The sequence below is a fragment of the Triturus cristatus genome, chromosome 6 (genome assembly GCF_964204655.1).
Source record: "Triturus cristatus chromosome 6, aTriCri1.1, whole genome shotgun sequence".
NCBI lineage: Eukaryota > Metazoa > Chordata > Amphibia > Caudata > Salamandridae > Triturus > Triturus cristatus.
Genome location: NC_140589.1, coordinates 17,620,839 through 17,629,917, shown reverse-complemented (window position 1 = coordinate 17,629,917; position 9,079 = coordinate 17,620,839). Strand labels below are relative to the sequence as shown.

The window sequence follows — 9,079 nt, the reverse complement described above, 5'->3', positions numbered from 1 at the left end:
GTTCTCCCGGGAGTTTTTGATACGACAGAGGAATATTTGGCACACAGGGACGTGATCTGTTGTCTTTGTCTTTTTGTGACTGGGGGGCCTAGCTGTATGGGAGAGTCCTCCTCCTGTTTCTGAGGAGGGAAGGTTACCTCAAGGGGTTTGTCCACGGCTATGTGATGGACAGGGGCGTCTGCGGTTGTGGCTTCCTTTTTTGGTTCCTCCCAGGCTTTAAGGAGATTGACGTGATATATTTGCCCAACACCCCGTTTATGTGGTACATCTACTTTGTATGTGACAGGAGTTACTTTTTGAAGAATCGTGTAGGGGCCTTGCCACGTGGCGAGCAACTTTTTCTCGGTCGTTGGCAGTAGGATCAATACTCGATCCCCGGGTTGGAATTCCCTGAGTTTAGCCTGGCGGTTGTACTGTTGCTGTTGTCTTGTTTGTGCTTTTTCGAGGTTGGTGTGTACCTCCTCCCATAGTGCTGACAAGGTCTCTTTTAGGGAGGAAGAGTACTGAAGTAGGGATTTCCCTTCGTCTTCCTCCTCGGTCCACTGTTCTACCGCCATATCCAGGAGAGTTCTGGGGCATCGTCCGAACAGGAGTTCGAACGGGGAAAACCCGGTTGAACTTTGTTCGTGTGACCTGATGGCAAAGAGGACCAAAGGCAGTTGACGGTCCCAATCCCTACCGGCCCTGTCGATACTTTTCCGTAGGATAGTCTTAATGTTTCGGTTGTAGCGCTCCACCAGACCATCCGTTTGGGGATGATACACTGACGTGCGTATCTGTTTCACTTTTAGTATGGAGCATACTTGCTTCATTAAGCGTGACATAAAGGGTGTCCCTTGATCCGTTAACAGTTCAAGAGGAAACCCTACTCGGGAAAAAAATGACACCATGGCATGGCTAACTGCTGTGGTTGTGGTGGATGAGAGAGGAATAGCCTCGGGGTAGCGAGTTGCGTAATCTACGAGGACTAATATATATTGATGTCCTCGGGCTGACGGAATCAGAGGTCCGACCAAATCCATCCCCACCCTTTTGAAGGGGACGTCTATGATCGGGAGAGGCTGAAGCGGTGCTTTGGGTATGACAGGGGTATTGACTAACTGACACCTGGGACAGGCAGCACAGTAACGGGCTACCTCTTGATACACCCCGGGCCAATAGAACCTAGGTAACATATACCGTAGAGTGTGTTCTTTGCCATAATGTCCACCTCCCGCTTGACCATGTGCGAGACACAACACCTGCTCCCTGAAGGAACGAGGAACCAGTAGTTGTTCCTTTCGGTTACCCCGTTCATAAGAGACCCGGTATAAGAGTCCCTTGTTTACCCAAAAGAAGGGGCCTACCTTATCTGGCTGGTCTTCTTGGACCTGTTCCCAGGCATTTTGGAGCGTAGGATCCTCTCTCTGGGCTGTTCTGAAACTCCGTTCGGATCCTTGAGGTGTTTCTGAGGAGGTAAAAATACGTGGGGATAACACATGTTTGGTCTGCACATATCGGGCTCTTTCTCCTCTTTTCTCTCTGCGTGTTTTGGGAGTTCTAGGGGACGTGAAGTGTATTTCTGCATTGTGGTATGGTGCATCAGCTAACCAGGACACTGGGGTTGGGGAAGTGGAGCTGGCCTGGAGGTATTCATGGAATCTAGGCAGATCCGTTCCCAACAGGACTGCTTCCGGAAGATTAGACACCACCCCCACTTTCCTCAATAGGGACTCCCCCTCTATATCCAATAGAACTTCGGCCAGGGGGGTATAGTTTCTTTTCACCATGAACGCAGGTTACCTGTATGACTTCGTTATCCCTGACTTGGGAGTCCCTGACAAGGGTCCTGTCGACCACGGTATGATGACACCCTGTATCCAGAAACGCCAACACGAGTTTCCCGTTTAAGTGTATTTTCTTCCTATACTTTTCAGGGGTTTGCCCGGTTACCATAACCCTACCCCGAGTATACCCAACCTCCATGGGCTCAGGAGGGACAGGACGGGAAGGACAGTTTCTTGCTATGTGTCCCCATTCAGCGCAGTGAAAGCATTGGGGTCCGGGTGGATTTGAACCGGGAGGCATTAGTTTAGGTTGGGGCCTGCTAAACGATAGGCTACGGGGCTCGGGAAAGGTTGGGGTTGATTTGCTTGGTGCTTTTGGGGCTCCTACTGGTATCCTATTGGAAGGGGCTTTAAACTCAGGTGAGCGATGATATGCACAAGCCAGATCAACTGCCAGGGCCACCGAGAGATTAGGATGTTGTCTGATCCAGGCTCTGGTGTTGTAGGGAAGGGCGTCCAAATATTGTTCCAGGTAAATCCTCTCGGTGATTTCCTCTGGGGATGACGTGGTGGGTTGTAACCATCTATTACCTAGATCCCTAATACGATAATATAGAGCCCTCGGATTGTCGCCCACCGCCCATTTCTCCTTTCGAAACCGAGCCCTGTAATACTCCTGGTCGCAACCCAGTCGTTCGAGAATAGCCCTTTTTACATCAACATAACTGGTAAGCCCGGCTGGATTCGCTGCTTGGTACGCGGCCTGTAACTCGCCGGATAACAGAGGCGCGATATATTGTCCCCAGCGTTCGGGTGGCCATGCAGCCGTGGAAGCAACCCTTTCGAAATTGACAAAGAAGTAGTCCAGGTCATCTCCTTGTTGGAACTTTTGGAGTACTGACCCTGGGACATTGGGGTGTACCCGGGCACTTGCAATGGCATCCGTAAGGCGCATTACGGCCGTGTCCTGTACCTGCTGATTTGTTGTTAACAGGACAGCTTGGTCTTTTAGGGCCGTTTGTAGAGCCTCCCTCTCGGTTTGTGCCTGTTTTGTTTGCTCCTCGAATACAAGCTGCAAATGTCGCTGCCCTTCGGCTAACTGGGTGATGATGGCCTCCATTTCGGGGTTCTGTCTTTTCCCAGACAGATAGAAATCCCACTTCTGACACCACTTGTTCTAGTTCCTGTCCTGGTTCCCCTGTTCCGGACCCCCTCTCTTTCCTCTCCGTTTAATAACCTGGGAAATAACTTGTACTGCTTTGGGAAAGGTTATTCTTTTCTTTTATTGGCAACGTTGTTTTAGAGTCACACATGCCATAAGTAAGGAACAGTATCCGGGTGGAAGGTCAGTTAAGGGAGCCAAATCGCCTCTTGAAAATGATGTCGTCACGGACAAGGGAGTCTTCGTCCGGAAGTCGGCTCTCGAGGACCCAGAATGGAAAAAGGAAAATAGAAATGGCTTTAGGATGATGACCAGGTTTGAAAACAACAAGGGAAGGGGAAAAGTGCACGCCGTCACCAAGCCCTCGTACTCGTGGTCTGTCTATGGTGTGGGAGTATCGGTGATTTACCTAGGTGCACCCCTCACGCGTGCCCACAGCCCCTGTAATACAGATGAGCATACGCCCGTCACTTGCCTGCTTCCACGACCCCCATGGGCCGTGGTGAGGGGAGACCCGGTCTCCTCGGCGTCCTGGAGATCAGGGGTCCCGAGCGCGTTGCTCCTTGAGCTGATTCTCTCGTTGTCGGTGTCCTCCCGATCCGGAGGTCGAAACTTCTCGTTGTCGGTGTCCTCCCGATCCGGAGGTCGAAACTTCTCGTTGTCGGTGTCCTCCCGATCCGGAGGTCGATACTGCTGGGTGGTCCCGCTGTACCAGGCGACGATCTCGTTTTCCTCCTCCTGGTCTTCGAACGCTCTCCACTCTTCACCGGCTGGCGTCGTCTCCCTCCAACTCTCGCGCGCTTTCCCCTCGCTGTCCTCCGCTTTTGCGGACACCTCTGCTCCGCCCCCGTCGTCAACTCGACCGCTGGTTGCAGTTCCGGTTCTGTCGGCGGCGGCCATCTTGAGTTGGGCGCCGCCACCGTCGGATGGTCGTAGACTGTCACAGGGCCTAAGAACATTTCCATACATTCCTGAACGGAAAACCTCCTACGATGGTAACTGATCATCCAGCTTTACTGACTATATTTGGCAATCCAAGGGCCAAAATGACTCCTCACATGCAACCATGGGCACTACGGTTACAAGAGTATAAATATACCACTGTACATCATCCAGGGAAGGATCAGAAGCCCGCTGACTGCTTGTCCGGAGTGCCCATACCAGGTCCTGGTGCTCCATCCAAGACGGATGAGGCCTATATCAACTTCATTGTAAAGTCAAACACACCTCTGCCATTTCATCAGCTCAGATTATCACTGCCATGAGCCATGATAGTAACATGTGAAAGTTAAAGAAAATAATTATGCATCAGTCCTGGAACCTGCACACTCGACCGCTCACTAGTGATGGTGAATGTAAAAAATACAAAAATGTTTAAGGTGAAGTGTCCATAACTCAGGAAGAAGTTATACTACAAGTGTCGAGAATTCTGATTCCAGCGATTCTGCCACAGAAAATTATTGAAGTGGCCCATGAAGGACATCGTTGAATCGTTGCCACAAAACAAGCTCTCTGAGACCGAGGCTGGTTTCCTTATCTTGATGATAGGGTTAAAAAGGTATTAAAGACCTGTCATCTATGCAACTGCCTTCCTACTGAAACAACTCACCACATGTTGAACATGTCTGATCTAAAAAAGCATGCATGGGAGAGAATCACCATGGACTTTTGTGTTTCATCAACAAGAAACTAGGCCTGGGCGGAGTACACTGAGCTCTGCTATGCGGAACTCCGCAAAGTGCCGAAAAACCTCCACTGCGCTCTGCGGAGTTCTGCAAGTGGCGGAGTGATTTAGCACCAAGAGTTTGTCCTGCACTTTAAAATCAAGAAACTAGGCCGCAGAAAAAAGCAGCCCCCTTTTGCGCTGCTTTTTTCTGCGGCATGAGTAGATGTTCCACTCGAGAGGCAGCTTCCTCAACGTGAGCAGCAGGTGGTCTAGCGTATGACTTTACTCGCCTGTGCTTGCCAACTTAACGTTGGTGAGCCGTGAGAGAGGAAAAAACTCCACTCTGTGCTGCTTCTTGGAGTTTTTAGGCATGCTGTGCTCTACGCAGATCGCGGAGTGGGCAAAACTCCTTGAACTCTGCTGTCAGAGCATAGTTCACCGTCCAGCCCTACAATGGACATCACCTGCTAGTGATTATGAATGAATACTCATGATTTGCATTAATTGAAGTTCTTTTATCTACTACTCAGGAACGAGTCATTGAAAGATTAAATGGCATCCTTGCAACATGGGGTGTTCCAGCTATAGTGAAGTCTGACTATGACGCGCCTTTCAACAGTTGGGAGTTTAAAGGTTTCTTGGAGCATTTGAATGTAAAGCATCAGAAGAGTACACGTTTGTGGCCGCAGGCCAACGGATTATTATTATTTTTTTCTTTCTTTTTAGTCACCATCTGCATCAGCAAAATTAACAATCAAGCCCCATTTCGACCTGGGCGCCCTGGGCTAATGTTGTTGCGTATGCATTAGACCGACCAGGCCAGCTTCTTTCGTACGAGGCACGGTGCAATCATTGGACCTATGAGGCGTTAGACCAGCCTCAATTCCTTGCCCCAATGGATCAATGGTGACCAGATGTTATTATCCTGATTGTCCAACATGCCCTGATCCAGTCTTGCCATACCCAGTGCTACGCCCAACCATCTCTCATGGGACGGTGATCTGGGATCCTTCCATAACTTACAAATCTCTCTACGGGCAATCAATATCAAACTTAGAAATAGCCCCACTTGCTTCGTAGAGAGCTGCTCATAAGATCATTGTCCAGACCAAAGATTACACGAATTAAATTGATATGCAGTTTAGTTTTAAAAACACCTTCCATAGTACTTTCCAGATTATGCCAAAAATCTCTCACCCGTGTGCAGTCATAGAAGATGTGCATATCATCAGCCTCAACCCAGTCACATCTAGGACACCTAGGGGGTGGGCAGGAAACACATTTTGCTATCTTCTTAGGCGTGTAATACAGCCTATTAATCACATAAAAATGTTTTTTTTTTAGAGATGCTGGCTTGACAAACTTATATAGGATTCGGAGAGAAAGAGCATATAAACTGGCTGATACATTTCCCAATTGCGTGGAGCTCCATACCAGATGTGGAGGAGGACGCTCTTCATCCTCAGCGTCTAAAAGATTCCTATACCACAGTCCAACCTCCTTTCTTCTTGGGTTTATGTTCTGAAGTATGGTCTCGATCTCCCAATTTCCACCTGTAAGCTCCTTCTCCGATGCAAACCAAGAACATAATTGCAAATATTTGAATCTAGAGAAAGAGTCGCCTATTTTTAATCTAAGAACCTCCCAAGGAAGGACTCCATCGGACGAAATGAGGTCAGACCAGATCATTATTCCAGCGTTTCTGATTGGGGACGCCAACGGATTTGTTGATTGGTTTATGAGTACACTAAAGAAAGTAGTGAAGCATGCTATTCTTGAGAAGCTCGAGTTGAAAACTGCGTTGAATTCTACCTTGAGAGTGTATCGTTCAGCACCGCACCCGACCACAGGTGAAAGCCCTGCGACATTGATGTTCGGGAGAGCAATGAACACCATGCTGCCTCAATGGAACATGAGAAAGACTTGGTCAACAAACAAAAGATGAAAACATGCTGACCAAAGACGATGTGCGAAGAACATCGTCTTTAAGAAACGAAATTTAAGAAAGGAAATTGAGTGCTCGCAAGACAGATGCGGAGAAGAAAATCTGATGCTACGTTTGATGCCAAACCTTCTCCAGTGGTGTCTACCAAGAGACACAGGTGAGTGCCCAGAGCCCCGGCAAGTCTATCAGCAAAGTCTCTTCTCACTTTAGGCATTTAAGTAATCGTTCATCAGATCTAACTGTTATAGAGGGACTGTGTCTGAAACATCAGTGACTGCTGCTACCTCTACGCGCTGACGCGGATCCTGGACATTGGTGATGACCGTTCCCAGCTTTCAAGAACAAGAGCAGGCCGAACAATTAAAGCACTGAAAAGATTGATTGAAGAGAATTAACTGTATATATTTATTTTGTAAATTTTTTAAAACATTATATTTAACGGGGTGGATGTAGTGTCTTGCGAGTCAGAAATGATGGAACCCTTTTAGCTCCTGGTGCACTCCGTAGCGCTGTGATGTCAGTGTTAGAGTGGAATGCAGTGAATGCGGGTTTAAAATGTTCTGTTCGCAGTTATACGCAGATGAACAAAGATGTGTAATACAAAGGCCAGTGTGTGGCGTCGTCATTGGCGGGTACCCAGGCTGGAGAGGATGCTACACTGACCACGTATGTTAGAGATTCCCCAGGGAAGGACACAGAAAGTATACTTGATTCAACAGTTTGGGACCTTTTAAAAATAATTGGTGCCCCGCCCCTCTCTTGAGGGAAAGATGATTCCTAATAATAACGTTGTTGGGAGGCACAAATTCATCTAGGATCGAATCACTGCTGTTCTCTAATCTTGTTTCTGTGAGACAGCAGAGATCTTCATGAAGAGACTCTCGGTCTGAATCCTTTGTTTTACTGCATACCTGTCTTTCCAAAGTCAAAGGTTATGTCCTTTTCTGATTCGAATTGATGAAAAAAACAGAGTCTTGGGGGGCTGAGCAAGGAAGAGCTGCTAAAGAGGCTTGCAACAGCAACTCTCACAGAAACCCTCACAGCTACCTTCACAGAAACCCTCACAGTAACCTCTACAGAAACCGTCACAGTTGTTACATTCCATATAGGTACCGTATATAGGCGCAGGTAATGCAATAACCCTTCGCCTATATCCTTCGCTACATTACATACATAACGGTTCTTGGGGACTGACCTTTTACCTAGATACGGCACTGCATTCAGAACACGGGATTTCCCTGGCTAATTCTCATACATTATGCATGAGGCTTCTTGGAAGCACAGCAGGACTAACAGCAGGACTGACATCTCCTGTAAAATATCTCTGTATAAAGTTCAGGCCCAACGTCATCCTTTAGGCCGACACAGTAACACAGCAAGGTAGGACCCCTGGGGAGACCTGTGGGTATATATACATCCTGTCTTGCTTAGAGAGACAGAGGAGACCGAGACTTCCCGGCTGACACACTGACCAGAGACGCCGAGGTTCATGCATGCAGACAGACACTCCAGCTCGCAGTGGGCTAACACCCCTCGCCGGGTGTCCAACTCGAGACCAGGACGGGGTCCCATGTTCTCTCATTCTCAGGTGATGGGGTTGACTAGATCCAAGAGGGATTCTTGGCATAACACCTACACCGATGCTAGGTACATTTAGGTACATCTAGTTAGGGAGGCATTGTAGGAGTACGCACTTTTTATCATGTGTCTATACGAGATGGTAGAACTTTACCATCCTTTTACTTTCGTAGTATTGCTAATCATATATCTCAGCTACTGTCTAATGGTTGTTGCAGCTCATATATTCTACACTAGAATAACAACTATTCAATAAATTCTCATTGAAACACCCAGCCTGTTTATTCCGTGTATCTCTGAGACAAACTAAGTGAGCATGAGTAACTGAGTGAATAGTAGTATATTGTTTCCACGATCCTGTGAGGTCAGGGTTCTCATGTTCTGAGGTTTCCAGAGACTATTCTCTCCCCGATAAGAGGAGATTCTAGTGGCACTGTGAGCCAGCTGATACAAAACAGGCTAACACATCCGGTGGGAGTGCACGGAATCAGACCGCCACCAATCCCACAGTTAATGTTATCCAAAAGTGCAGATCCTGTATAGGTAATATAGGAACTACAGAACACAGTAACCTTCACAGTAACCCTCACAGTAACCCTCACAGTAAACTCTCACAGCAAACCTGACAGTAACCCTGACAGTAGCCCTCAAAGTAAACCTCACAGTAAACACTCACAGCAACCCTCACAGCAACCTTCACAGTAGCCCTCACAGCAACCTTCACAGTAGCCCTCACAGTAACCCTCACAGTAAACACTCACAGCAACCCTGACAGTAACCCTGCCAGTAGCCCTCACAGTAACCCTCACAGTATACACTCACAGCAACCCTGACAGTAACCCTGACAGTAGCCCTCAAAGTAAACCTCACAGCAAGCCTCACAGTAACCATCACAGTAACCCTCACAGTAACCCTCACAGAAGCCTTCACAGTAACCCTCCAAGTAACCCTCACAGCAACCC

At 48.0% G+C, this 9,079-nt stretch overlaps 1 pseudogene; it reads right to left on the bottom strand.

Moving 5' to 3' along the window:
• Positions 1-396: 396 nt before the first annotated feature.
• On the bottom strand, positions 397-2,886 carry LOC146813650 (uncharacterized; annotated as a pseudogene).
• Positions 2,887-9,079: the final 6,193 nt, after the last annotated feature.